This window comes from Eretmochelys imbricata, chromosome 1 (assembly GCF_965152235.1).
Source record: "Eretmochelys imbricata isolate rEreImb1 chromosome 1, rEreImb1.hap1, whole genome shotgun sequence".
In the NCBI taxonomy this organism is placed as follows: domain Eukaryota; kingdom Metazoa; phylum Chordata; order Testudines; family Cheloniidae; genus Eretmochelys; species Eretmochelys imbricata.
This window is the reverse complement of record NC_135572.1, coordinates 16,975,415-17,002,200: the sequence shown is the minus strand read 5'-3', so window position 1 is coordinate 17,002,200 and position 26,786 is coordinate 16,975,415. Positions and strand designations below refer to the sequence as shown.

The window sequence follows — 26,786 nt, the reverse complement described above, 5'->3', positions numbered from 1 at the left end:
GAGGTTAATCATTGGTTAAGATTCGTCTCTAGAACGCATGTTACAATTTTGCTTTCTCCGTAACCATTTTCCCATCTCTCCTACGGGTTATTATTTGAACCTCATTTCCTTTCGTTTTATAATTGGACTCAAGTGCTGTGTGTAACGCAGCAGCAGTGATCTAAGGTAAAGCCAGGGTACACTGTCCCACTGGGATCACAGGATCTGGGATTTCTGTGGGTATCCAGCGATCGGGGCCGGATACCACGGGGGAAACTTTGAAGGGACTCAGAGACTGGGGTGCATCTGTTATCAACCTGCAAGGCAAAGAGGGGGCTGTGGAGCACAGAAGAGAGTGGCTGACAGTTTGGCTGTGTTAGGGGGCTGACACCCAGCTTGTATAGACAAGACTCCTTTGTGCTGGAGGCAGGTAGCAAGCAAGTGATTCTCAGCCCTGAGATGCATCAGACAAGTCCCCATGGGGGGATTTGAAATAGGGGCATGAGTTAGGGCAGCTTTCAGGGCTGGTGCAGCCCCAGTGACCCCTGCATGGGAGAGGCCATTTGCACCTCCTCTCTGTCCTTGCCCTACACCTCCCCTGCCATACGCAGAGCTGGTGTAAGCATTTCCACAGGGGCACTCTGCCTTGCCACGAGTGTCGCTCCCCTCCTCTTACCAGCACTCGGGATATGCGGAAAGAGCAGGACCCGGGCTCCATGCACAGCTCTGACAATGGCAGGATATCCTCCGCCCAAGAAGCGCTTCCTCCTAGGGAGTCACTGAAGGGCACATTCCTGGCATTCACTCACCAACTGCCAAGCCGTGCACTGGCAGAGCCCGTGGACACTGCTGGCACCCAGTTCCAGACCCCCCAGCAATGCGCTGCTATCTCCTGGGAGCTGCTATTTCTCCGAGAGATGCTGAAGGAGGAAGTGATCGCAATGATGCAGTCCTAGGCCCCATCCGAAAGGCAGCAGAAAGTCTCCCATTGACTTCAAGGGGCTTTCATGGTTGTTTAACCCTTCTGTTGCAACAGCGCCTGAAGGCCTCAACCAGGGAAGCCCCGTTGTGCAAGGTACTGTGCAAACGTATGGTAAGTGATGGGCCCTGGCCCACGGAGCTGACAGTCTGAACCACAAGACCGAACAGGGGAACATGAACAAACGGAGTGAGAGAGACAACAAATCTGACAGGATGTGCACAATGCTCAGCAGCAATGCTTCCGCAGTTAGCGTTAGAGGCAGGTGTGCTAATGGACAGACCCTTGGACTGGACCTCGGCAGACTTAGGAGGTACAGTAGTACAAAAATAAATAATCACCACCCCCTAGGAGCTCTAGTCAGGGCCAGGACCCCATTGTGCTAGGTGCTGTACAAACACAGAACAAAAAGCTGGTCCGCCCCTCAAGGAACTTTCAGTCTCTTCCAGCTCAGCCACTGGCCTGCTGGGTGACTTCGGGCAAGTCATGTCCCACCCTGTGCCTCAGTTTCCCCATCTGGTAAAATGGAGATCGCAATACTGGCCTTCTTTGTAAAGTGCTTTGAGATCTACTGATGAAAAGCGCTGAGTAAGAGCAACGTATTTATTTAGCAAGTTGCAATCTCCTGCCTGTATTCTGGGACTGGGACTAGGGCGTGGTGGTGGTTTTATGGATTGTGACTTGGAGCTTTTCGCACTCGTAAGGGAGAGAAAGCAGGAAAGCGCTTGTCAAAGAAAAGCAGACTCAGGCAATAGAGGCTCAAATCTCTGGGAATCAAGATAATAGGATGCAGAGGGAAAGTAGGGATAAACTGTAGAGGGTTTTGTAAGTGAGGACAAGGTATGTTTGACAAGGTGAAGGGGCAGGGGGGCAATGGAGGGATTTAAAGATGGAGTGACAATCAGAGCGACAGGCCAAGAAGATGATCTTAGCTGCAGCATTGTGAATGGGCTGGAGGGATGGCAGGAGCCAGCTAGGCTAAACAGCAGGAGATGAGGTCAAGCCCTGAGATGAAGGCTTGGACAAGACCTTTGGCAGCATGGGCACAGAGCTGCTGTCTGATTGCTGAGTGGTTGTGCAGGAAGAAGTGACAGCTGGAGACACAACCTGGATGTGTGTGTGTGGGGGGGGGGGGGGGAGAGAATGATGGCAGAGTCAAAGACAAAGCCAAGATTATGGGCTTGAGTGACAGGGAAAACTATGGTGCTTTCCACCGTGGTAGAGAAAGGACCCTCCGAGCAAAGACCAGCTCCCCGTAGTTCTAGATGCTGCACAGACAAGCCACTAGGAAGACAGTCCCTTGGACTGGACCCAGAGAGCTCACAATCTGCATATCAGCGAGAACACACATGGAATGGGAGCCGGCCAGGAGAATAAGGCTACAGACAGAAACATCTAGCAGAAAAGCGGAAAACCCAACTCGTCGTCTGCCTGCCTGGTGCCGGATGGGAGGGATAGCAGTGGAGTTGTGTCTGCTCAGCACGCCAGAAAAAGTAGGTCTCTGGCTTCTTGTTTGACAGCACCAACCTGTGAAGTGGGGATAAAACCTGCCTCCCCCGCCACACTGTCGCCAATGAGCTGTATGCGAGGTGCTCGGACAATATAAAGTCCTAGAACTCTGCAGTGAGATATCGACCATGTGGTCCCCTGCGCTCTGAAGTGTAGCCGTTTGCCTCACACCCTGCCCGCATCTGCTACGCTCAAGCCACAGCTTCCTTTCTGTGCCGCCATCCAATTTGTAACAGCAAAACCACCTTCCCGTGGAAGAGCTGGCTGCACGGTGCAGAAAAGGGAGGGATGAAGATGTGCCGAGGGGTGAGGAGGGGGAAAGTTGGGAGTTCAGAGCAAATGTATCTGCCACACAGTAGCATCTACCAGAAGCCTCCAACTGAGATCAAGACCCCAGTAAGCTGGGTGCTGTACATACATAGGTACACACACGCACAATATAATTAGACAAGACAGGCAAGGAATTGGCAGGGGAAACAGCGGCCCAGAGAGGTGAAGTGACTTGCCCAAGGACACCCAGGGGGTGAGTGGCAGAGCATGGAGTGCAGAGACCCCGCCCCGTGCTGTACCTGCTGGACCACACTGCGCCAAGCAAGACCAGTCCCCTTCCCTTTGGAGATCTGGGGGTTCTTTGAGTCTGAAATTCAGGGGGAACCCTTGGGAAGAGGCAAAAGCCAAGCTCAAAGCAGCAAACAAGTTTCCACGAAACTCCCAGCTCCTTCCAGCCCAGTTAACCTGTCTGGATCAGCTAAGCCTGTCGGCAACAGCCTCTCCCCCACACAAGAGAAACCTGTGCAGGGCAGGAATTACCATACCTTCCTTCACAGCTGTTCGGGAAGGGGAAGGGGAAGGAGTTCCTCCTGTGCCTTGTGTAGGAGCAGGGTGCTTCACACATCTCTGCACATCCAGATGCCCAAACCACCCCCCACTACAACGCTGGCATTAGCTACCCGCTGTGTCTGTGCGGTCGCAGCCGGGCAGTAGCCCCAGTGGGAACTAACCCATTAACCCTGCTCAGGTATCAGAGGGATCTGCAGCGGGAGCTTGGCATGGAGCATAGCTCTTCCCCCTGAATGCCCAGGAAGCAAACACTCTGCCTAGCTCCCCTAAAGCCTGGTGTGACGGGAAGGCTCCTTCTCCTTTCTGGCTCCACCCTGCACACCCCAACGGAGAGGCCATAATTGGCCCACCTCCGAGGACCGTTCCTCTTTGCTGTGCACAGAGGCTGTACAGACAGCACACGTGGCCTAGAGGGCTGCTCCAAAGCCCTACGCACATATCAGAACTTGGGAGAAGCTATTATGATTCCCCCCCACCCCTATGACTTTTGATCTAGAGCTCAAGATGCAGCATACAACCAGTAAAGAACCATCTATTACTGAGCTCTGCAGCTGGATAAACCTCCCTTGGAAAATACACTTCTTGGCGTATCAATTCCTCATCTCCTCCCTCTGTGCTCTTGGCAGCCCTGACCCACTTGCTTCATGACAAGCCAGTTAATAATTACAAGCAGTAGCAGGAGCTGTAAAAGAGAATGAGCCCACGAAGCACACATTCTGAGCATGCCCGTAACTCCCCAGTGCTTGTAACAAATCACAGCTCTGGTAAATTACAGGAATCTTCTTCCAGGCCTCACTGTACAGACACAGAGACAGTCCATACCCAGAGAGCTTTCAATCCGGTTTGAGACAAGACACAAGGGAATGTCACAAACGAGCATTTAGATAATTATATTCTGGGAGGAAAAGGGGCTGGGGACTATGACCTGGAGGATATTCAGACCCCCTATATATAAACATCTCTTCCCATCCACATTCAGATTGTGTGGACACACATACCCGTTCACCACCTAAAGACACCCAAGAGGAAAAGGCCTTTGAGTCTCTCTTCTGCGCTGGGTAATGGGACTGTGATATTCCCGGAGTCTCAGTTCAGCCTGAGGGTCATGCCCTAAAGAGCTTATGGTCTAGATCATTTGGTATCTAGTAGACCTGATTACGATAGGCTAATAAGTAATCACTAGCCATCCCCTGACTTATGCTTTGCTTTGAATACAGGCCAGTTGTGTTACTTACAAGCTGTTAGATATGTCCAGCCTGGCTGTGGTGGTTTCCCAGGAACTCCCTGTTAGTACCCATATGGGTTACCCTTGACAATACAGGGATGTTGTCTTTGTAGGTGTGGACTGAACATACACTTGTATTATCTACTGCAAAAGAATCTCCCATTAAAGCTAATGGAAGGAGCCTCATTGTCTACAAAGGGAGCAGGACTGGGCCCCTACAGACACCAGTCCGGACCAGTAGTTCTCAACCAGGGGTACGCATACCCTTGGGGGTACTCAGAGGTCTTCCAGGGGGTACATCAGCAGGCTCCATAATAAGCACTAGCAAAGTCAGCACAAACTAAAATTTCATCCAATGACCAGTTTATACTGCTCTATATATGATACACTGACATGTAAGTACAGTATTTATATTCCAATTGATTTATTTTATAATTATATGGTAAAAATGAGAATGTCGGCCATTGTTCAGTAATAGTGGGCTGTGACGCTTCTGTACTTTCGTGTCTGATTTTGTCAGCAAGCAGGTTTTAAATCAGGTGAAACTTGCGGGTATGCAAGGCATATCAGCCTCCTGAAAGGGGTACAATAGTCTGGAAAGGTTGAGAGCCACTGGTTTAGACATTCGACATATGCCTCAATTATCTGAACAGTATGAGGGCAAGGGGAATGGTTCAGGTTGGGCAGAAGAGCTTTTAGTGGAAGTAATGGACTTTGGGGACCAGGACTGAGAGGTCTGGGGTTCAGATAACTGAAGTTTCACTGTTCCAGAGAATTCCTAGCATAGATAAACTATAGCACATGGCTATGCCCACGCTGAACCTCCAATTACCCTTGGTCCCACTATTGTAAGAATCATTTACAGAGCCGTAAATATCCATGCTGCTAGCTCAGTGCCAAAGAGATCACAGGTCACTGTTTTAGGACCACAACACTGAAGAGTTGATAGGGCACATTAGTAGCCACTACAATGGACAGCATTTGACACATATACCACACCACGGCAGTTCCTGATACAAGGAAGTTCCAGGCTGTCTGCAGACTCAGGCAGACATCCTTGCCGCAGGTCACATCTTGAAGACTTTCCTTGCAACTCCAAAGGCTAGAGAGAGTTTCATTCTTCTTTCAAATGAAAACAGAGCCAAGGAAGACCAAGCTGTCAGACTCATGGGGAAGCATCTGCTCAGCTCAACCTTTAGTAGTGACTCACTGCCCAATGCCAACACAGGCTTGGCGTAACTACAATGGGTGCACTCCCCTAATTAAGAGTTGATAGATATCTAAATTGGCTTAGTCACCATGGCGATACGTGCTCGGTTTATCCAGCTCTGCATCCTTGCAGGACCGCCCTCAGCTGTTTTCCTCCCACAGGTGTGGCAGGGCCATGAATTTTTTTCCCCATTGGTTAAATTATGCAGCACTATAGACCTAGGGAGGTGTCCTCTGGTTCAGGACATTCCCAGAGTTCCAGGATCTCTGCATCCAGGGTTTTAGCTCAACCCTTGTAGGCCAGTCACAAAGTCCAGATCCAGGTGAGACCATCTCCCAGTGTTTGGGGATGGTTCTGGCTCACCCAACAACTCTAGTGTAAAACCTTCCCCAAGCCAGGCCCCCCGGTGAGAGTCTACTATGTACATAGGTTTCAGAATAGCAGCCGTGTTAGTTTGTATTCGCAAAAAGAAAAGGAGGACTTGTGGCACCTTAGAGATTAACCAATTTATTTGAGCATAAGCTTTCGTGAGCTACAGCTCACTTCATCAGATGCATACATAGTAAACTCTCACTGGGGGCCTGCAACGTACATTGCCCCAGCCCATGTTACAGCAGTTTCCGGGCTGAAAAGTTCTTCCTGCCCTTTCTGCACTCCACAGCTCACACCATGCTGGACGGCAGGGCCTGCATTCCCACTACGGATCCATGCATTTATTCTTTGGCCACCCTAGCCAGGATGGAGGGAGAACGTACCGGGCTGAGGAGAGTGTCTGAGGATCATACCTATCACGTTAAGGCCACATGCGCAGTGGCATGTCACGGGAGGTGCACCAGGCTCTGTCTATGGGACACAACGGGAGCATAGCCTTGTTTGTGGCTGGGGGGCATCTACGGCAAAGGGCCGCACCGCACGCGGTGCCACATTGCTTTGGGAATGGGCCGCCCAGGTCCCTGCCCCCACGTGACACATTTTACGTAGCTCTAAGGAGCCGTTCCCCTTACCTACGCACAGCTCATGTGGGCGTGGCCGTGTGCCCTCGCCTAGGATTTGTGGGCATGGCAGGACGCCGTACCCCTGCCCAGGCTGCAGTGTGGCAGGGCATTTTCCTGCACGGGTTTGTTGAGGCTTCTCCTTAGCATTTCCCCTCAACATGGCGGCCTAGAGCAGCACGCGTGGGCTTTGCTAGCTGCTAAGCACACCCACCCTGAGCTTTCAGAGTAGCAGCCGTGTTAGTCTGTATTCACAAAAAGAAAAAGGAGAACTTGTGGCACCTTAGAGACTAACAAATTTATTTCAGCATGAGCTTTCGTGAGCTACAGCTCACTTCATCTGAGCGGTACATCATTGCAGGGTACAGGCCAGCTCTTCCCTTTCACCATCCCTTCCGATGACGGGCATTCACTTTACAGCAACTCTGGGGCAACTTTAGTGGAGCAAAAGTCACCTACCTGTTCTGGTGTCACCTGAGTGAACAGAGGAAGGTTTATAAAGGGGCAGTAACTCCATGTACGGAGACTTTAACCACACAGCAGCAACCCCCCTGCAGGCCTTGTGCACTAGCCACCTCCCTGACAGCCACACGGCACCTTGCTCCCACATGTAACTAGAGAGAGAGAATCAGGCCTCAAACAGTTACTCAGGCGACGGGCTGCTTCTCACAGACTCTAAGGCCAGAACTGACTATTGTGATGATCTAGTGAGTCTGACCTCCTGCACATTGAAGGCCCCAGAACCTCACCCACCCATTCCTGTGATAGACCCCTAATCTCTGGCTGAGTTACTGAAATCCTCAGATCATGATTTTAAAACATCAAGTTACAGAGATCAGAGTAACAGCCGTGTTAGTCTGTATTCGCAAAAAGAAAAGGAGGACTTGTGGCACCTTAGAGACTAACCAATTTATTTGAGCATAAGCTTTCGTGAGCTACAGCTCACTTCATGCTGTAGCTCACGAAAGCTTATGCTCAAATAAATTGGTTAGTCTCTAAGGTGCCACAAGTACTCCTTTTCTTTTTAAGTTACAGAGAATCCACCATTTCCGCTAGTTTAAACCTGCAAGTGACTCCTACCCCATGCTGCACAGGAAGGTGAAAACCCCCCAGGGTCTCTGCCAATCTGCCTGGGGGAAAATTCCTTTTGGACCTCAAATATGGAGACCAGTTAGACCCTGAGCATATGAGCAAGACCCAGCAACCAGACACCGGGGAAAGAATTCTCTGCAGTAACTCAGAGCCCTCCCCCTCACACCATCTAGTGTCCCATCTCCTGCCATTGTGAATAAACGTTGTAGGCGGTGTTAAAAAGATTTCTCCAGGACTCCACAGAAGTCTTATCCCTGTGTGGATAAGAAGCAGCCGCCTGCATGGGCCAGGGTGAAGAGGGCTTAACTCATCATATTTCAAAGACTTCTGCTAATCTACAGCAATTTAGCACAGCCAGCACCTCCTCCCACTCCTAGGGAAGTCAGCAGGACATTTTACAGAATCCATAAAGACCCACAGCGACCTACAAACAACAAAAGCAGAGAGAGAGAGAGAGAGAGAGAGAGAGAGATCTGAGCTACAATCTTGGGACCTACCTGTCATAAAGCTTGGGAGTTGGTTTGGATCAAGGATTTTGGGTCAGGCTGACATCTGAGCAATAGTTCCTAGGGGTCAGGAGTTCCTCACACAACAGTCCCTAAGAGAGAGAGAGAGGGGAAGAGGGTCTTGTAGTTCAGGCACTGGACCCTGTCCAGGAGACCTGGGTTAAATTCCTGGCTCTGCCACAGATTCCCTGTGTGACCTTGGGCAAGTCACTTAGGTTATGTCCACACTAAGCCCAGGCTCTAACTCAGGTTTGAGCCCAAGCCCCCTTTCCATCCACACATGAATGAGCTTAACACGGGCCAGCGAGCATTCAGGTCCTGGGTCCTAGAACTCTGCTAGGGGCGTGGATCAGTGCTCAAGTCCCACTGTGACTTGGGTCCAAACCCGGTCATTTTGCAGTGTGGACACAGCTCACGCCACAGAGCTGAGTCAGAAGATCTGCATAGTCAAGTATGGACGTATTTGTACAGCTGTGTGACCCTCGTCCAGAAATTGTAAACCTTGATTTACAAGGCAGCGTGGACACTCAAGCTCGGATTTGGGAACACAAAGTATACAAGTACAAGTCCACAGACCTGGGTGTACAATGCAGTAGACGTACCCACAGTCTTGGGGCTTGTCTGTACAATCTCTTAGCTCGCAGCAAGCTGAGGTGTAACTGCCTTGCCCTGGGTGTCTGTGTGGACCCTTCTGCTGCAAACTACAAGTTCCCTAGTGCAGTTTGGTCCACTCCTGTTTCCAAGCAGAGTGGATCAAAGTGCACGAGGGAGCTTTTAGTGCACGGCAGCAGGACCCACATGGACACGTAGTGTATGGCACACTAGTGCGAGGTAGACTGACACCGCAGCTTGCCACAAACACAAGTTCGTATAGGCAAGCCCTCAGAACCTCAGGGCATGGCAGCACTGTAATAGAAGACCTGTGGGTGGCCCTGGCCATCTGACTCAGGCTGGCGGGAGGGTGGGGGCTCCAGGGCTATAAAAATGCAGTATAGACATTCAGGCTCCCCCCTCACAGGGTCCCAAAGCCCAAACGTCCACACTGAAAGTTTATAGCTTCCCAGCCCAAGCCCCACGAGCCCAAATCAGCTGACTTGGGCCAGCCAGGGGCCATACCGGGGCTCCTTTATCACTTTAGCACAGTGTAGATGGTACCCTCTGTTCCCCACCTGTAGAAAGGAGATAATACTTCCGGTGTCTGTTTGCACGGTGACCTCCCCAAGGTCTGTCTCTTACTATGTGCACTTACGCACCTAGCACAATGAGGCCCTGATCTCCGACGGGCCCCCCTGCTGCTACCATGACACAAATAAACACAAGCCGGCTGCGTGAGGCTATGTTACCTTCCCCTTGTCGGGGGCGTGGAGAACCCCAGCTACGGCTCTTTTAAACAAAGAAACCAAGGTACGCTCAGTGGATGCTGACAGGAATTTACCTTCTCTCAGTGAGGGTCCCACCTGGGCCTAGAAAGGACAGAGTGTGTCTCTAAGCACCCCACATACCTGCAGCAACCCTACAGAAGACAAGCATGTCACAAGGATCCCCTGAGACTTACCCATGACAAGTCGGAGAATTTCACTTCCCCAGGCACTGGAGAAGTTTGCTTTTGATTACATCAGACTCTCTCATGACCACTAATTCTGTTCGCTACCCTGCCTCGCCTCACCCCACCCCAATATAAATAGCACCCTGCTGTGAGACATCGCCAAGAAGAGCCTAGGACAGGGGTGGGCAAACTTTTTGGCTCAAGGGCCACATCGGGGTGCAAAACTCTATGGAGGGCCGGGTAGGGAAGGCTGTGCCTCCCTAAACAGCCTGGCCCCCGCCCCCTATCCGCCCCCTCTCACTTCCTGCCCCCTCAGAACCCCCCCCCATCCAACCCCCCCTGCTCCTTGTCCCCTGGCTGTCCTCTCCCAGGACCCCCCCCCCCGCCTCGACCCCCCCCCAGGACTCCACCCCCATCCAACCCCCCCGTTCCCCGTCCTCTGCCCCATCCAAGCGCCCCCTGCTCCCTGTCCCCTGACTGCCCCCCGGGACCCCCTGCCCCATATCCAACCCCCTGGTCCCGGCCCCCTTACCATGCCACTCAGAGCAGCATGTCTAGAGCCGCACAGCCGGAGCCAGACGCACTGTCCTGCATGACCACGCAGCCCCGCTGCGCAGAGCCCTGCCCGTGCGGCCACGTGGCTGCAGGGAAGGGGGAACAGTGGGGGAGGGGCCAGGGGCTAGCCTCCCCGGCCAGGAGCTCATGGGCCGGGCAGGACGGTCCCACAGGCCAGATGTGGCCCACGGGCCGTAGTTTGCCCACCTCTGGCCTAGAAAATGATCAGCTGGGCGACTTCATAGCCGCACGGGCTGACGCTAGACCCCAGCAACAGGTGCAAGGCACCTCGGCACCTTGCATAAGGCCTTGATCTTGCAGCCTTCACCTGAGCAAGTGTCCCACTCACTTTGATGAGAGTTATACTTGCGTAAGAACTGCAGGATCAAGCCCTTAATTGCTTACTGGCTGCTTTGTAAGCCAGCTGGTACCCCCTGGAGCACTGTTCACACAGTTCTAGAAAACTGGTAAAACCAGCTCTGCGCAGACTGACTGTGCTGGGCTTTCCGGGACATGCCTTCCTTAGCAAGGCCTTAGTTGCCAGAGGGTTTTTCCTGGGGCAAGAAGCTGCTGTTGAAGGCCTGGAGGGGCTGATATATATATTCACATTATATAAAGATAGGTTTCAGAGTAACAGCCGTGTTAGTCTGTATTCGCAAAAAGAAAAGGAGTACTTGTGGCACCTTAGAAACTAACCAGCTTATTTGAGCATAAGCTTTTGTGAGCTACAGCTCACTTCATCGGATGCATACTGTGGAAAGTGTAGAAGATCTTTTTATATACACACAAAGCATGAAAAAATACCTCCCCCCACCCCACATTAATTTTAATTAATTAAAACAATTTTCCTCCCCTCCTCCCCCCCGCCCATTCCTCAGGCGTTCTTGTTAAACCCTGGATTTGTGCTGGAAATGGCCCACCTTGATTATCATACACATTGGAAGGAGAGTGATCACTTTATATAAGCTATTACCAGCAGGAGAGTGGGGTGGGGGGGGAGGTATTTTTTCATGCTTTGTGTGTATATAAAAAGATCTTCTACACTTTCCACAGTATGCATCCGATGAAGTGAGCTGTAGCTCACAAAAGCTTATGCTCAAATAAGCTGGTTAGTTTCTAAGGTGCCACAAGTCCTCCTTTTCTTTTTGCGAATACAGACTAACACGGCTGTTACTCTGAAACCTGTGTTTATAATGCTTAGTTTGGGGATAATATCCCTTTAATGTTGGTTCACCCTTAAGTTATTGATACACACTCTCGAATCCCCCTCTCTGTTCCTCAGCAGGAGGTCACAAATGCATGGATCTCCTCCCTTGACACTACTAAGGAGAGGGAAGGGCTTTCCCAAATTACCTGAATGCCCTTTCCTGATCTGGGTACTCGGACACTGTACCAGAGCAGTAGGACACTTGGTGAAGAAATAGGTTTAGAGTTACACTGCCTGGAATGATTAAAAGGGAGCAGGATAAAATTATATGGTGGGATAATAAATGGCACAAGTAATAAAAATTCACCACCTCTGGGCATGTCAGGGAATAGAAAAAGACATTACATTGCATGATGCTTTCTAGGGGGAAAAAGTCAGAGTATCATAAACCACCTATAACGCACCATAAATATACATAGCACGTTTGCTCCAGAGTAGACCAAGGATCTAGTCCAACTTCCACTAAAGATAACAGGAGTTGGATCAGGTTCAATAAACAGGTCCCATGCCCAGATCATCATCCAGCTAGACCCCTGGGTCAGTATGACTATGCCTTGCAAAGGTATCTTCTCTAGCACTAAGGATGCAGGCTCCCCACCCCACAGTAATTCCAAGACAGGTACAGTGATTTGTAGCAGCAGTTCAATAAAAATTAGAAGGTAAGTGTCAATCCACATCGTGAGGGGGAAGCCTGGGAGATTAACAGGCTACATCTAAAGGGAAAGAAACAGAAAAAAAGGATATGCAGCTTTTAGCAACAAGGCTGTGTTGACACAGCCTTGTTGCTAAAAGTCAGCATGTAAACGCTCTTTGTCAGTACTTTGTCGGCACTTTTGCCAACCAAATACTTCCAGCTCCGCAAGAGCGCTCCTGCCAACGAAGCTGTGTTCACACTGCCACTTGTGTCGGCAAAACTTTTGTCTTTCGTGGGGGGGCTTTTTTAAGTACTCGTGAAAGACAAAAGTTTTGTTGACAACTTCACAGTGTAGACAAAACCCCTAGTCTCTTCCCAATAAAGAAAATCTTGCTTTTTGGGGCAGGTGGAGAAAAACCCCTGCTGAAAGAAAAGGGGTGGAGAAGAGTTAGGTCAGAAGCATGAAGGTAGTAATTCCTGTTTCCATTGTAATCAAGGGGAGCTACCCATATCCCAAGGCTGGAGAATCAGGCCTACTATTTAACACAATGACTCTACTCCAGCAGAGGTTTGCTTTAGATTTAGCACAAGGTCAGTATTAAAGTGGCCCCAGCCACATGCATAGCAATGAGGTGAATGAGAAAACTAAAGGCAGGAAAGGGCTAACTTTGCTGCAGTGGGGAATGGGAGGGATGGGGGACACACACAGAATCTCAGCTGGTGCAAATGAAGGGAGTGCCAAAGAACTCAATAGAGCTGCCCCCATTCTCCCCTGGTGCAATCTTGGCCATTTGTCTCTAATCAACTGGAAGTGCTTGAGTCAGGGTAGCGGGAGCAGCTCTCCCTGCTGCATCCAAGCACTGTCCAGGCCCCTAAAGCTAGGTCTACATAGGGATAAAACCTGCGGCTGGCCTGGGTCAACCAGAGCTGAAAAATCACTGTGTAGATGCTTGGGCTGCAGCCTGAGCTCTGGGACCTAGCGAGGGTGGAGGACTTTTATCCCTGTGTTGTAGAGCAGGCCTGTGGCCTCCCATGCTCCTAGAACTTCCCACAAGGCTTTGGGATGCTGCGGAGAGAGCCTGCCAAACTACCCCTGTGACCCCAGCGCACAAGATAAGGATGCTCAGGACCTCACCCCCAGGGTCATATCCTATAGGATGCAGTTAGAGGAGACTTCTGCTTGAGATAGTCGTAAGATGTGAGGAGGGGCTGACAGCACCAAAGAGTTGAGGGGGGGAAGGGAAGAGGCCGCCGGCTATCCTCCTGCGAGAGTTACAGGAGCTGACCCTGGGGATTGCACCCTTAGAAAGTTTGCAGATGACATTAAACTGTGGGGGGGGGGGGGGGGGAAATATGCTGGAGGGTAGGGATAGGGTCCAGAGTGACCTAGACAAATTGGAGGATTGGGCCAAAAGAAATCTGATGAGGATCAACAAGGACAAGTGCAGAGTCCTGCACTTAGGATGGAAGAATCCCATGCACTGCTACAGACTAGAGACCGAATGGCTAAGCAGCAGTTCTGCAGAAAAGAACCTGGGGTAGACAGTGTTCAGGGAAGGAGGCAGGGACTCCTGGAAATAACCAGCTGTGAGCATGTAACTAGAGACAGGTTTCAGAGTAGCAGCCGTGTTAGTCTGTATCCACAAAAAGAAAAAGGAGGACTTGTGGCACCTTAGAGGCTGACCAGTTTATTTGAGCATAAGCTTTCGTGAGCTACAGCTCACTTCATCGGATGCATTCAATGAAGTGAGCTGTAGCTCACGAAAGCTTATTCTCAAATAAACTTGTTAGCCTCCAACGTGCCACAAGTCCTCCTTTTCTTTTTGTAACTAGAGATTGTATGGTAACCAACATGCACCAGTGGCCAGAGCTATGGTTGCACTCAAAAGTCAGGGAAGGACAATCTGAACATTCTCATAGGGCCCGACCTAAAGCCTGGGAATCTAACAGGCTCTTAATGTGAGGAGGTTTTGATTTCCTAGGTGTTTCTATTGTTTTATAAAGAGGTAAATTCAAAGCCGTCCCTTAGGTAGGTGATGTGGCTGGACATCACAAGGGTGCCAGAAGTGAAATAATATTTGCACAATGTGAAGTCAGAAATGTAATATGCCTTGAGCAGAAAGCTTTCCACGGTGCCCTTCCCTTCATGGGCCATGCCGACCTTTATGCTCCTAAATTGTGAATTTTGCTGACTTCACAGACGTACAGGGTCTTCTCCTAAATCGTTTCATGCATGCACAGGCAGGCCCACAGGACCAGCAGCGGAAACGTGGGAGATCAGGATTGATTGCCTGCTCTGCTACAAACTTCCTGCGTGCGCTTCGGCATGTCACCTAGCCTGTCTTTGCTGCAGTTCCCAGTCTGTAAAATGGGGATAACAGCACTTTCATAACCTCACAGGGGTGTTGGGAGGATGAATGCATTAAAAGATTGAGAGGCACTCAGATACCGCAGTAATGGGAGCCATATAAGAACCTTAGATAGATGGGCAGTTCAGGGACTCCATATTTAATTCTGGTATCATAGCGCCTCTGACTGAGCTTGCTACTGTAAAAGCCAGGCACAGACTAAATAATTTGGGGCAGCAGCAGGGTAGTGGTTTATCTAGCAAAGGGATCTCAGAAGAAATACAGAGGGGCATTGCTGGCACATGATGGCATATATCACATTGGTAGATGTGCAGGTGAACGTGACAGAGCGAGCCAGAAGAGTACCCAGAAGTCACCTACTACAGGACAGGCCCAACAAAGAAAATAACAGAACGCCACTAGCCACCACCTTCAGCCCCCAACTAAAACCCCTCCAACGCATTATTAAGGATCTACAACCTATCCTGAAGGATGACCCATCACTCTCACAGATCTTGGGGGACAGGCCAGTCCTTGCTTACAGGCAGCTCCCCAACCTGAAGCAAATACTCACCAGCAACCACACACCACACAACAGAACCACTAACCCAGGAACCTATCCTTGCAACAAAGCCCGTTGCCAACTGTGCCCACATATCTATTCAGGGGACACCATCCTAGGGCCTAATCACATCAGCCACACTATCAGAGGCTCGTTCACCTGCACATCCACCAATGTGATATATGCCATCATGTGCCAGCAATGCCCCTCTGCCATGTACATTGGTCAAACTGGACAGTCTCTACGTAAAAGAATAAATGGACACAAATCAGACATCAAGAATTATAACATTGAAAAACCAGTCGGAGGAAACACTTCAATCTCTTTGGTCACTCAATTACAGACCTAAAAGTGGCAATTCTTCAACAAAAAACAGACTCCAAGGAGAGACTGCTGAATTGGAATTAATTTGCAAACTGGATACAATTAACTTAGGCTTGACTAGAGACTGGGAGTGGATGGGTCATTACACAAAGTAAAAACTATTTCCCCATGTTTATTCCCCCTTACCACCCCCCACTGTTCCTCAGACGTTCTTGTCAACTGTTGGAAATGGCCCACCTTGATTATCACTACAAAAGGTTTTCCCCCCACCCTGCTCTCCTGCTGGTAATAGCTCACCTTAAGTGATCACTCTGGTTACAGTGTGTATGGTAACACCCACTGTTTCATGTTCTCTATGTATATAAATCTCCCCACTGTATTTTCCACTGAATGCATCTGACGAAGTGAGCTGTAGCTCATGAAAGCTTATGCTCAAATAAATTGGTTAGTCTCTAAGGTGCCACAAGTACTCCTTTTCTTTTTCCTCACACAAGTCATCAAAATGGCCTGTTACATCACCATCCAGAGAAACAAGAGCTACCTCAAGAATAACCCAGCCCTGTATTTTCAGTTTCACCTCTGCTGTGCTCTTCAGCTAGGAAGTTCTCTACTCCTCCACTCTCTCCTGCCAGAGATAAGGAGTCTAGACAAACAGCACATGTTTCAAAAGACATCCAATGCATGCAGAAATAACTATTACCCTACGAGTCAAGCAAACAAGAAGCATGCATGTAATATGTGCATAGCTAGAGAGCAAACATGTAATATACTGTTGTGTGTGTGCATGCAACCATGCACATGCACGCACACTGCTGCCCTCTACAACAAATATTTATAATTATTCAATGTTGGGTCATAGACCCTGTACTGCTAACAGCTAATGGAGATTCTCCTTCCGCTCAGCTGAGTGCTACAAAGTACACCACCTGCACCTCTTCCAAGGATAATCACCTCTCTGGAGGGGCCGTCAACAGGAATCAAACCCTCAATCTTTAGCTTCAAAGCACAGATTCTACAGCTTAAGCAGAAAGACTAAATTCATTAGCTGTGAACAGCAGCCAGTGGCCTTTCTCTGTGGATCTGCCACGCAGCTGGACAGACACACATCTGGCCAGGGTCCCTGGTTCTTAGCTCTGTGCCAGCTCTTTTGTCTTTGACCTTCCATCATGACCACCACCAAGGGTCCAATCCTGGGACGATCTGGCTGTAGACGCTCGCAGCAGGTGATATTACTTGTGCATGTGATTTCAGCCAGAGTAATCGGTTACCTAGAGAGAGGATTGCCTTGTGCTGACTCAAGCACAAAGTCAGCCACATGGAAGATTGCTATGCTAACAAGCACCAGCACATACAGCATGGCCCTCTGAAATCTCTATTGGTTACACAACTGTGTAGCAATAAAAATCGGGCAGCTGGAACACCGCCACCTGCCAGATAAAACACCAGCTCAGCCATGTGGCGACACACAAACACGCCCCTGCCCCTTTCCAGAAACATACCTCTTTTCAGAGTGGTCCACGAGCACTTTCCCTGTCCTCCTCCCTACTCCAGCCAGACAGATGCAGCAAGAAAAAGCAGCCAGAGAATTTAACAGGAAGTTTCCTGATCACTCGAGCACTTTCCCTGTCCTCCTCCCTACTCCAGCCAGACAGATGCAGCAAGAAAAAGCAGCCAGAGAATTTAACAGGAAGTTTCCTGATCACTGCCCTGCTTTTACCTCTGGTTCGTGTCTGATTATTCACCCCCACCCCATCCCCAAACAAACCGCTTACTTTCCCTCACCACAAAGCTCAGAACACTGAGGAGCGAATAGGCAGTTCTGTTCTTGGTGATAAATCTGAGTGCCAAGCATGTAAGCCACACCCTGCAGGACATGCAAGGCAGGTAAATTAGTTGTGTGCATTTGCGCCTGTGATCCCTACAGAGCGGGCAGCGTACCTGGCTCCTAGCTGTCTAAGGGGAAGTCTATCTGAGGCTTCTTTACCAAAAGTTTCCCTCTGGCTCAGCTCACTAGCAGTAGCAGGGCTGGTAGTTGCGGGCATTTTAACTACCAGGGGCCTGACTTTCAGAGGCGTCACACACTGCAGGCTGCAGCTCCCACCGACTTCAGCTGGAGGTGGGGGTGCTCAGCAACTCCGTGAATCAGACTCCTGGTCAGAGCAGGCAGCAGCAGGACCCATAGTTGCCCTAACACAGGACAGTGCATGGGGGTCTCCGGATGGGTATCTACATTAGGCTTTTTTGCCAAAAATGTTCCCCTGTTGCTAGCGGCTGCTGCCTGTGTCAGAGCCCAAGCTCGGGCTTCAGCCCCAGCCTGGAAACCCAACAAGTGGGGAGGGTCTCGGAGCCTGGGCTCCAGCCCGAGTCCAAACGTCTGCACTGCTATTTGTAGCCCCACGGTGGGCCCTCAGACTCCCTGCCTTTCGGGGTGTTTCTGCTGTGTGGACGGTCCCAGGAGGCTAAGGCACCAGTTCAGCAAGGTACCTACGCAGATGCTTAACTTGAAGCGCACGAGCACTGTTGACTTGAGTGGGAATACTCATGTCTAAAGTTAGGTACTTAATTAGCTATGCAGTGTTCCTGAATTGGGGACCTCTGGCGGCAGGGGATTCTCATCAGCAGAGGGCCCTCAGCTCTGGGACCGCTCCCCTTGTCACCCAGAACAGCTCCCCCTCGCCATTTTACCCCAAGCATCATCTCCTTAGGCTCTGCATTCGAGCTGGGTGGGGCTGGCATGGCGATGGCTGTTGCCTCCCGTAGGTAGTGGATAGGGTGTTTAAATTTGGAAAAGGCTCCCACAGGCTGCAGGGAGGAGCGCACGTGAAATCCCTGGGCAAACACCAGCAAGGCCACTTACTCCAAGAGCTCTTGCTCTGCCGTGTGCCGAGGGTCTCATGGCCTGAGGCGAAGCGAGCTGCCCTTTGACCGGGGAGTTCAAGGAAAGATCCTAACCCAGCACCCACCAGCCTGCCCCAGCCCAGAGCGGAGGCAGAACACTTCTGCGGCTCCTGCGGCCTGACAGGCACGCCGCAAACTTGGGAACACATGGAAACCCAGCCGGAGACCCCGCAACCAGCCGCAGAAGAATAGACACGGGTGGGGGGGGGGGATGCTCCCCTCCCCCCTCGCAGCCAGGCAGGCACCAGACTCCGCATTTCTCTAGTCGTTGCCCTTGAACGCTGGCTCTTTGGTGGGAAAACATCCCCCTCCCACCACTTCCAGCCATATCCCCCCCCAGGCAGCCAGGCACCCCCGCCCCTGCACCTGGAGGAGGATTTTTAGGCTGGGGGAGGGACACTCCATGCAAATGGCAACACGCTGGCTCCCGCAGCGGCCCCTTCCAGCTCCACGCCACTTCCCCGCGGCGGTGCATTTGCCGAGCTGGGCGCCCGGTGCATGGCCAGGGCGCCCGTGCCTGGGTCTGATGCCCAGAGCGGGTGGCCCTGCAGCCTGCGAGAGCAGAGCCCGGCCCGCCCCCGCTGCGCCCCTCACCTGCTGGCTGGGCTTGTCCCGGGAGCGGCTCAGTCAGCGGCGGAGCGGCCAGATGTTGCCTCCGCTCTGCAGCTGCAACGCCGCGTGCCGGCTCCAGGCAGCAGCGCCGCCCGGCCTCCACGGGGAGGGGCTGCCGGGGGGGCAGGCAGCTTGCGCCTGCGCTGGCTGAGACTCGTGCCCAGGGAGGGAGCCGTGTGTGTGTGTCCAGGGAGGATCAGGTGCAGCGCGGGGGGCTGGGACAGTGACTTCCCCCTTTTACAGCTGTTCTGAGCTGGGATTTAAGGTCGCTCGCCTGGGGCTTTTAAGTGGGGGAGAAGACCTGACACTTGATTTCAGCCAGGCTGCGGGCACCGCCCCGCCTGATATGCTCGCAGGCACCCTAGGGAGATGAGATCCAGGTGCAATCTCCACAGCAGGCTGCGGGACCGGGCTCAAGGAGTAGCGATCCGTGGGTTTGCTGCCAAACTGGGAGGAGGTGGTGGGATCCCACAGGGGGTCTGTCCTGGGGCGGGACGGTTCACTGTGTTCATTAGTGACTTGGATAATTAGGGGGAGCCTACGCTTCTAAAATGGGCACAGGAGGGAGCTGCGGGCCTGGCGGCGGAGAGGGTTGCAATTCAAAGTGTCCTTGAGAAACTGGACAATGGGTCTGAACGATGAAATTCAGTAAAGGCAAGTGAAAAGCGCTGCACTTAGGAAGGAATAAAATGAGAAGCACAATTACAAAATGGCAGCGTGGATTTAATTGAAATCACTAGTCCGGAAGATTCGATTTAATCCTCGATTTTCTACATAAAAGTGCCTTCTGGACTATGCTGCTGCAGCAGTTTCACTTTTGTTTCTACTGCCTGTCCCTCCCTTCTCACACTTATCTCCCGCCTTCTTCTCCTTGTCCAGATCTATTCTGCCCCCACCCATCTTCTATTCATTGAACTTTTTGAAACTTTGCACTTTTAGAGAGAGGTATGGGATTGACTCGGTGTACACAAATTTGCAGAGGGACAACAGGGGTGAGGTCTGTTAAAACATTTTTGCCGTTAACAAGCATGTTATCTCTGGAGACACAACTCCACAGTTTGAGAACTGCAAAACGAAGCATCTCTGATGGTATCGTCGAGACTGATCACTGAGTCCCACTGGGTAGATAGAAAGATTAACCTAAATGATCTGTACAGAAGCCCCTGGAACCCCATAAAATTGGGTCCCTAATCCATGAACTATTGGAACTCATGTACAAAACTTTTCTTAAACATTCCATGACTATATTGTCTCATACTATAGAATTAGAATTTATAATCCCTATTCCATGATGAGATATCTTTGAGCTATAAAGTATCTATCTTAAGATATGCTTTTTGAGGAAAAAACTTTTATCAAAAAAATCCGATTTAAATTTTAAAAAGTTGATTTTTTTGATTTTTTTTTTAAAAAAATCATTGATTTTTAACCACCCTGCAAAATGGGGAATACCTGGCGAGGTGGTAGCAGGGCTGTGAAGGATTGGGGGCAGGGGCTACAGTGGATCACAAATTGAACTGAGTTGCAAAAAATGCTAATATACTGGGGGTGTATTAATAGGAGTGGGGTGCACGTAAGATACAGGAGTTAATTGCATTGCTCTTATTGAGGGTGCAGGAACAAACCATCCCAATGTGCAGAAAGAAGAGCAAATATGGCAGGTGACCAGCTTGGCTTAACAGAGAAATCTTCAGTAAGCTTAAACACAAAAAGGAAACTTACAAGAAGTGGAAACTTGGAAAGATGACTAGGGAGGAGTATAAAAATAAATATTGCTCGAGCATGAAGGGGTGTAATCAGGAAAGTCAAAACACAACTGGAGTTGCAGCTAGCAAGGGATGTGAAGGGTAACAAGAAGCGTTTCTACAGGTATGTTAGCAACAAGAAGAATGTCAGGGAAAGCATGGGACCCTTACTGAATGGGGGAGGCAACATAGTGACAGATGATGTGGCAAAAGCTGAAGTACTCAATGATTTTTTTTGCCTTGGTCTTCACAGACAAGGTCAGCTCCCAGACTGCTGCACTAGGCAATACAGCATGGGGAATAGGTGAGCAGCCCTTAGTGGTGAAAGACCAGGTTAAGGACTATTTAGAAAAACTGGACATGCACCAGTCCATGGGGCCAGATCTAATGCATCTGAGGGTGCAGAGGGAGTTGGCTGATGTGATTGTAGATCCATTGGCCATTATCTTTGAAAACTCATGGCAATTGGGGGAGGTCCCGGATGATTGGAGAAAGGCAAATATAGTGCCCATCTTTAAAAAAGGGAAGAAGGAGAATCCAGGGAGCTACAGACAGGTCAGCCTACCTCAGTCCCTAGAAAAATAATGGAGAAGTCCTCAAAGAATCCATTTTGAAGTGCTTGGAGGAGAGGAAGGTGATCAGGAACAGTCAACATGGATTCACCAAGAGCAAGTCATGCCTGACTAACCTAATTGCCTTCTATGATTAGATAAATGGCTCTGTAGATATGGGGAAAGCAGTGGACAGGATATATCTTGACTTTACCAAACCTTTTGATATGGTCTCCCACAGTATTCTTGCCAGCAACTTAAAAAAAGTATGGATTGGATGAACAGATTATAAGGTGGATAGAAAGCTGGCTAGATCATCATACTCAATGCGTCGTGATCAACGGCTCGATGTCTAATTGGCAGCTGGTATCAAGCCGATATCAAGGGATCTGTCCTGGGGGCCGGTTTTGTTCAACATCTTCATTAAAGATCTGGATGATGGGATGGATTGCACCCTCAGCAAGTTTGCAGATGACACTAAGATGGGGAGAGAGGTAGATACATTGGAGGGTATGGATAGGGTCCAGAGTCACCTAGACAAATTGGAGGATTGGGCCAAAAGAAATCTGATGAGGTTCAACAAGGACAAGTGCAGAGTCCTGCACTTAGCATGGAAGAATCCCATGCACTGCTGGGGACCAACTTGCTAAGCAGCAATTCTGCAGAAAAGGACCTGGGGATTACAGTGGACGAGAATCTGGATAAAAGTCAACAGTTTGCCCTTCTTGCCAAGAAGGCTAACAGCATATTGGGCTGCATTAGTAGGAGCATTGCCAACAAATCCAGGGAAGTGATTATTCCCCTCTATTCAGCAATGGTGAGGCCACATCTGGAGTATTGCGTCCAGTTTTGGGCCCCCCACTACAGAAAGGATGTGGACAAATTGGAGAGAATCCAGCGGAGGGCAACAAAAATTATTAGCAGGCTGGGGCACAAGACTTACGAGGAGAGGCTGAGGGAACTGGGCTTATTTAGTCTGTAGAAGAGACGGAGGCGGGGGGGGGGGGAATTTGATAACAGCCTTCAACTACCTGAAGGGGGGTTCCAAAGAGGATGGAGCTAGGCTGTTCTCAGTGGTGGCAGGTGACAGAACAAGGAGCAATGGTCTTAAGTTGCAGTGGGGGAGGTCTAGGTTGGATAGTAGGAAACACTATTTCACTAGGAAGGCGGTGAAGCATTGGAATTGGTTACCTAGGGAGGTGGTGGAATCTCCATCCTTTGAGGTTTTTAAGGCCCGGCTTGACAAAGCCCTGGCTGGGATGATTTAGTTGATGTTGGTCCTGCTTTGAGCAGGGGGTTGGACTCAATGACCCCTGAGGTCTCTTCCAACCCTAATCTTCTCTGATTCTATGATTCTTCTATGCTTGGCATGGTGGAGGCCTCAGCTGGAGAACTGTGTACAATCCTGGGCATCACAGTTTAGAAAAGATGTGGATAAATTGGAGAGCGTCCTAAGGAAAGCAACACAAAATGATAAAAGGTTTAGAAAACCTGGCCTATGAGGAAAACTTAAAAACCTGGGTACGTTTTGTCTTGAGAAAAGGAGACTGAGAGGATCTCATAACAGTCTTCAAATCTGTGAAGGGCTGTTACACAGAGGACAGGGATCAATTGTTCTCCATGGCCACTGAAAATAGGACAAAAAGTAATGAGCTTAATCTGCAGCAAGGTAGATATTAGGAAAAACTTTCTAACTCTCAGGGTAGTTAAGCTCTGGAATAGGATTCCAATGGAGGCTGTGGAATACCCATCATTGGAGGTTTTTAAGAACAGGTTGGACAAACATCTGTCAGGGATGGTCTAGGTTTACTTGGTCCTACCTCAGCACAGGGGGCTGGACTTGTTGACTTCTTGAGGTTCCTTGCAGCCCTACATTTCTATGAAAAGCACATCCAGGAGGGAACACAGGATGATCTCTGCAGGATACACAGAAGAGGGAAACCCAAAATCTCATATAAAACCAGGATCATACAAGAAGGGGAGTAACTGGGGATCCAGCTGCAAATTCCCATCAGGGATTCACTGGCAATGGAAAGTTATTTTTGCATTGGTATAATGGGAGCAACTGCAGGTTCCAGCTGGCTTTGTGCTGTATAAACAGATAGCATGTGCCACTCCCTGCCCCCAGAGTTTACAATCTAAACAGACAAGCCCTACAAAGGGTGGGAGGAAGGAAAGATTATCACCCCAATTTTAGAGCTGGGGAACTGACATAGAGAGGCTAAATGACTTGTAGAAAGTCCAACAGTGAGGGGTGGCAGAGACAGAAATTGATCCCAGCCCAGTGTATTAGCCACCAGACCAACCTTCCTCGGACAAAGTGTTTGCAAATGAACCAGTGCTAACAAACTCGCCTGTCGTGTCGGGATGTTTGCACAGCCAGACCAGCCGTGCACAGCTGATATGAAAATGGACAGCCCAAGAACCCAAATCTACCGCAATGGCGGGGGATAATGAATACAACCCATCAGAACACACCCACTCACCACAGAATAGAGAAGAGCTAATACTATCTTGTAAGGCTGCAACCGTTGTAAAGGGTATAGTAGATGGAGCCTGGAGTACGGGGCCTGGTGCAAAATCTGAGGCCTGAACGAGAGGCTTTGAACCCACGTCAGGCCACATATTAAAGCAAATGCTTATAAGTTCACTGTTCAGTACAGGAACTTGGCAAAGTTGCCTCTAGTCTACTAGGCGCTAGATATTTACGTACATATATTCCAGCTAGTACAGATACATCCCAATCTAGGACAAGATAAGATGGTCTGATGGAATAACGAATAGGGGTGTTTTGTCCAAGATATCAGGAACAAGGGGAGGTAACAAACAGATGTCATGAATCAAGTCTGTGGTCTTTCTTTATGAATAACATCCAGGACTGCTGGAGAGCAGGCTGCCTGATCTGCTGTTAGTAGTGATGCACTACCGCTCCCTGGGCAGTCTGAACAGCATTACCGAGGCAACAACATTCCCACCCTTTATGGCAGCACATAACAACGCTGGGCTGATGAATCCAGGTCCTGAAATTGATCGTGACACCCCATGAATGCCACAACTAGTGCTTGTGGGAGAATCCCAGAAAATCTGGAACAGGTGGCAACTCTACCCACACAACCCTCTTGCCAGACACTGGTTCCCGCTTCATTAGCTGTAAGGCAGAGCCTTAGACTGGAGTTTCTAGCCCAGGTAGCTGTACTAAATGGATTCCAGCTACCACCATAATGATCAGAGAAATAAGAAACAGAAAACGAACCCCTTTTAGGACATCTACAAAAAGTAGCCCAATGAATAGCATTATATGGGTGGCAGTGAAGCCTAGAGGATAGAGCACTGGACTGTGACTCATGAGGTCTGGGTTCTATTTCCAGCTCCGCCACTGACCTTGGGCAAGTTGCTTTGCTGCTCTGTGCCTCAGTTTCCCCATCCATAAAATGGAGATAATGATACCGCCCTCCCTGAGTGCTTTGAGATCTGCTGATGAACAGCCCTGTATAAGAGCCATTAATTATTTTATTAATGATGAATTATTATAATAAAGCATCAGTAAGACAATTATAAGTGCATGAGATTAGATCTCTGCCAGAGCAGGATTGTTCCAAATGGCATACTGTGATGAACAGGCTATCACTGCCCTCTGCTGGATGAAATCAGATCGTTTCCTCTATGTCGTGGGTCCTGTGCTGCTAACAGTTAATGGAGATTATTACCTCAGGAGGTATCCAACGTGAAATCTTTGCAATGACGGTGAGGAGAGAACCGAGATCTTTCTGTTCCAAGGAGACATACTGTGCAGCACATCAGCAACCCAGGACTCGATGGAAGCTTTGCCGTTGAGTTAAGTGGAAGTGGGATTTAGTCTTGATCTTGTCTTGTCCACTCTAGTTTTAAAGATGGCAAGCAATGGAGCGTCCATCTCTTTTCATGGGAAACTAGCCCACTGTAGAAATGGTTTGGAAAGTAAAGAAGAGTCTACGATCCTGCTAGTCATCTCCATCACCCTGTCCCCCACCCCCCCCCAGCAAACCAAATAAATAAAAATGATATACACACACGTCTGAGGTTTTGTTCTGAAATTTCAAGTCATTTGTTTTTAGCCTTTTTCCTTTTCAGAGGAATAGCCCGCTGAGAAGGACGAGCTTCCGGCTGAGAAAAGCCGCTGGCGCCTCCCTGAAGCCTACTCCAGCAATCTTAAAGCAGGAACTGCACTCAGGCCCCTATTCAACACAACAGCCCCATCCAAGACAATAAGACGTTTCCCCTGCTTGAAAATAGGCACATGCCCAGGGTGCTGGAATGGGGAGGGGGGGGGGCAATGCCTCCCCCAAACTATACCCGTGGGCATCCCCAGCCCCACTGCTCTGGTCCCCGGAAACCACGTGGGTGCATGATGGCTCTTGCAGCTTCCCTTTGCTTCCCTGTCATTTTCTGCAGGGAAGCAAAGAAATCTGTGGAGGGACCTGAATTCTGTGCCCACACAGTGGCACAGAATTCCCCCAAGAGTAGTTTGTACAGCACCTAGTGCATTGGGAACCTGGTCCATGAAAGGGACTCCTAGGCACTACGACAATACAAATAACATGTAAATGAAAATTACTGTGATGTCCTGTCGCTCCGGAGCAATGTACAAATGTGCCTACAAAGAGGCCAAGTGAAGATGCTGGGATGTTGTTCAGTAGGGAAAGGGGAAGAGATATGATCACTTAAACACTAATCCATAAAAGGGGTTAATTGTAGTAATAGGGAAAAACCAGAGTTAAGCCCAAACATGAGATAAGGCAGAGGGATGGTAGTAAGCAAGTGATTCATTCAGCAAATACAAGGGCGTTTCACTGTTATTTCAGGGAGTTTAAAGAATCAAGGAACCAGGTTTCTCCTTCCTTCCCTGAATAAATATTTGCTGTCCCTGTTGGCTCTGGAGTCATAGCAATAGCCCCAAAGGCCTGAGTCTCCTCACAGCTGTCTGAGAGCTGTGTCACTCCATTGGCTTAGGAGAGTTATTTCTGAAGGACACTGGTGTGACAGGAAAATCAGGCCCTGCACTGCCATAGGAATTGGCATTCTGGATCAGGTTAAGGGACCACCTCGTCGGATAGCCCGTCTCTGACAGGGACAGCACCAGAGGCTACAGATGGAGGTGCCAGCATCCTGCCGTGTTAGCTATGGACGAATCCATTGTGAACCAGAGGATCCTCACCGGCCCAGGGAGCTTGGCAACGTAAGATGGGACTTTCTTGGGGCAGGTCACACTTAAAACACTGCAATGGTGCCACTGTAGGGCTTCGGAGAAGACGCTAGTACGTTGACGCGAGAGGTTCTCCCGTCGGCGTAGTTAATCCACGTCCTCGAGAGGAGGTAGCTATGCTGATGGGAGAAGCTCTCCCGCCGATGTTACACTGTCTATACCGAGGGATGGGTCGGTATAACTGTGTCGCTCAGGGGCCCCGAGTGACGTCGTTATACTGATGTAAGTTT

The 26,786-nt window shown here is 49.8% G+C and overlaps 1 protein-coding gene across 2 annotated transcripts in view; it reads right to left on the bottom strand.

The window, feature by feature from the left end:
• The window catches only part of CAPN5 (calpain 5), a 133,264-nt gene extending 113,992 nt beyond the window's left edge, over positions 1 to 19,272 (bottom strand). The window contains exons 1-2 of one of the 2 annotated variants that reach the window (XM_077807092.1): positions 19,001 to 19,272; positions 8,324 to 8,424 (exon numbers count right to left, since the gene is read on the bottom strand). The gene's annotated coding sequence lies outside the window, so the exon portion shown is untranslated. The remainder of the gene's footprint in view (positions 1 to 8,323; positions 8,425 to 19,000) is intronic. The other variant, XM_077807099.1, reaches the window with a different exon arrangement.
• Positions 19,273 to 26,786: the final 7,514 nt, after the last annotated feature.